We start from the raw sequence: 3,586 nt of genomic DNA, 5'->3' as shown, positions 1-3,586 counted from the left end.
CACGCTACTAGACTGAGCATAGAGTAACAACGCAACGCAAATAAATTTATAAATGATTTAATATCCGCAGACGAATACATACTCTCGTGGTCATGACTTTAAAGAATGTCAGTGATATACAGGTGTTCAAGAAGGTGTTCAATTACGAAGGAGGGAACAAGAAAAAGAAGAGGAAGAAGAAGAAAAACGCGGAGGAAGTACAGGTGCGCTAGAAGTCGCTTACGAGGACCTCTATCGGGAAGACAGACAGATTAGCCGCGAGCGTGAAATAGTCTACGGGAGTTACACGCCGTGTTTCGGAACGCCATGGCTGCTGCGCGGCGAAAATAGATTGAAAGCCTTTCCTTATTACCGAAAATATCCTTTTCCCTACGCTTTCAGTCCGGTATCAAGAGCGTACGTACATATATATGTGTGTGTCAGTTTTATGTGTTTTCATTATGAATATTGAATCAAGCAAAAACAATGCGGGATTTTATCAAAACGCCGCTAGAGGTATGAATAATTCAAACTCACTCGCACTTCCCGATAAATCGATAAACCAACCTTACGACCGTTATGTTGCCCGGGTCTGGTAACACTGAACTTGAAAATATCACAAGGTTTATTAAACTGCTTTAGCCCACGATATAAACACCCCTATGGTCAAAAGGAGAGATCAATAAGACATTATACGTATGGATCTTAGTTAATAATCTTTTCTTATTTCGTTTCTATCTCTCTCTTCGATGATTTCGTTCTCTGAGGGAAAAAAGGGAGGGATAGGAAACACTACAAGAAAGGGCAAATAACGAAGACTAAGAATAAGAAAAATAATATAAATATATTTACTATCATCATTTTTTTTTCTTTTTTTTTTTTGTCAAAGTTTTCTTTCAATGGCCTTTCAGAACAGCAACTCCCAATTCAGCAATACATTTTCCCTCACCTGACAACGGCGGAGGGAAGCCACATAAATCTGCCACGGTATTAATCTCTCTGTCAGGTTTCGGCCGAGTGGGGGAAAAAATCGAAATAGCATCACCATGCGCTCTATGCTGGGTATGTGGCGGTCATGTATGCGCCAGTCGGAACCCACTCCCCCACCTACAGGCTCTCTGTCTCATCTCCTAGTCTCCATTGATATCATACGAGATTAATTCCTCATCTTGCTTTATTTTTCTTGTATCATCATCATTACTACCACTTCTCTCTATCTCCCTTTTCCCCCTAACTCGATTATTTGCTCAGGATAGGCCTACACGGGCTGGGTGTTGGCGCAGGTCGGCCTAACCTTCCTTCCCCGGCCGCTGTGTGCGCTGCCAGGGGCGCACCCTCGGCGCAGGCCTCGCGTAGTAATGCAAGCACGCCCTCTATATCGGTCTGATATAAGAAGCCTATGCCAAAGTGTGTGAATAATGGCTTTATGAAATTTACTAATTTTTGTCATAACGCAGTCTCCCTCTTTGGGGCTGAGTCTTGCCTGTTGGTTAAAAAAAGGAAAAAAATAATGTGATTTTCATGATTGATATTTTTATTTAACGCTACTACATAAATATTATGATCTCAACTGCTAAATGGTCAGTGGATTTCTTCCCTAAAGAACTGTTTTAACATCAGCTTACAAATCATTGTTTTCCTACAAATCATTGGTAGTACTGAAACGACAGATCTGACTGACTTAGGATTTAGCTTGTAAAATCTCTCCAGAACCTTATATATTTTTTATTTTTATATTTTTTTCGTTTTTTAATTTTCTGAAAAAAAAACTTTTTACTTTTCTTAAATACACGGACACATACATTTAGAAAAGCTGGAGAGCTTTCTTCATTTTTACTTTATCCTTTACGTCTAGGCTATTACACAGACAAGAAAAACCGTTATTTAGAGATAACACAAACACTTATAGCAAATACGTATACACAGGCATGGCTAAAATTACCAGGATACAATGTGAATATGACAGTAACTCCTGCAGGGTAACCCAGAACCCCTGATGAATTTGTTTGCCCGAAAAGCAAATGGTATACTTCCTGCCTTCAGAGAGCCTCACTGGAGCCCCCACATTTCAGGCCGACCATTGTGAGTTGTCATTGGTAATTTGAACATAGAACTGCGGCCCCGATATTCGGTCCAGTGACGGCCTATCTGCGGCTCCTCCTGAAACGCTCGTCCCTCGTCCTTCCCTGCAGAGCACTGTCGTGAGATCCTCCTCGCCGCCGAGCCGCACAGCACGAGAGAACCCGCTTTTTCGGAGGATTTCGCGGAGTATCGGGTGTGCAGGTGGGTATACCAGGAGTCTCTGGTGGGTTTAGGCTTAGGGTTGGATCACGCAAGTCCCAAACTGCGGAATTTGCGGTCTGGGAAATGGCGTGGCCACCGCAGGTCCCGTGACGTCAGAGGCGCTCTTAGCGGCGGCGGCGGCGCCGGCGGCCTGCGGAAAAGACTCCGCCGATGGTAGCTTTGCAGTCTTTGTTCCGTCCTCACGTCCGCATGCGGCAAAGTTTCCTATCGGAGATATTAAATTTAGATACTTCAGAATAGGTTCTGTCTTTAGGTTATTTTTCAGATTACGAAAAACCATTAAATTAATTAAAAAATCGAGGATGAACTTTGACTCAGCTACACTGGAAGCGACGACGGCGCTCTGAACTCAAAATATATATCACATGAGTATGGTACTTGTCTTAATATTAATGAAGATAAATTAAAAAATAACAGTAATCAATGTATACTTTCCTTCCGTCGAATTTTCTGTGAATTAAGGTTAACAAACCATATAAGAAAAATAAATATATAAATAAACAAAGACAAGTAATTTCCAACTAGAAGTAAATAAATAAATTTCAACATAAAAGTACCTTCATCACACGCCATATATTTCCTCAATTAAAGTGAATGAACACGAGTAACAAATTTACTCCGAAATCAAATTTATTTCCCCGGAACATCGGCGGCGAGTGAGGCGCCATCGCGCTTCCCACTCTCCCTTAAAAACTAAATTCTCCTCAAAATCAATATTTCCTTAATCGTAACGAGTTGACTCTGTGAGAAAAGAAGATAAAGATCCTTTCAAATTGCAAAATTAACTCCCCAAAAGAGCAAGACAAGTACATAATTATATAACACTCCCTCTCCTCCTTAACCTGCGCCGGAGATATAAAGTATTCCCGCAACGATGAAAGACCCATAAGATCGCTCTTAAAAAAATTCCCCCCGTCTATAAACCCTCCTGAAGTGTGTGGGAATCTCGCCCAACGTGTGTGTTTAAGAGTAAGTTAACAAGCAATAAAGATAGCAATCAGCCAATTCGCAGCGGCTTTGGAGCGCCATATCAAGTGCTAAAACACTCGCTCTCATCACCATAAGGAACCATAAAGTCAAATTGTCCTAAGCTAGTGGCTGACATTGACCTTAAAGAGAGAGAATGGAAAGAAGAGACTCCCCGATATGCCTTTCGGAGCACATGGTAGAGAGCGTGGATTTTACTACATCGCGCAATCAAAACAAACCATAAAGTGAAGTTATGGCGGCCATGTTTCATGCTGATGACTGCGCATGCGTCGCCCCGCCCCCTGTGTATTCCTCCGCCGCGTGCTCGCTTCTG

The 3,586-nt window shown here is 42.0% G+C and overlaps 1 protein-coding gene across 10 annotated transcripts in view; it reads right to left on the bottom strand.

The window, feature by feature from the left end:
• Positions 1 to 1,495: 1,495 nt before the first annotated feature.
• The window catches only part of LOC113808168 (homeotic protein ultrabithorax), a 945,716-nt gene continuing 943,625 nt past the window's right edge, over positions 1,496 to 3,586 (bottom strand). For all 10 annotated transcript variants that reach the window (XM_070114338.1, XM_070114337.1, XM_070114334.1 and 7 more), the window contains one exon: positions 1,496 to 2,487. The gene's annotated coding sequence lies outside the window, so the exon portion shown is untranslated. The remainder of the gene's footprint in view (positions 2,488 to 3,586) is intronic.

Source organism: Penaeus vannamei, chromosome 35 (genome assembly GCF_042767895.1).
Source record: "Penaeus vannamei isolate JL-2024 chromosome 35, ASM4276789v1, whole genome shotgun sequence".
Classification (NCBI taxonomy): domain Eukaryota; kingdom Metazoa; phylum Arthropoda; class Malacostraca; order Decapoda; family Penaeidae; genus Penaeus; species Penaeus vannamei.
This window is presented reverse-complemented; position numbering and strand designations above follow the sequence as displayed.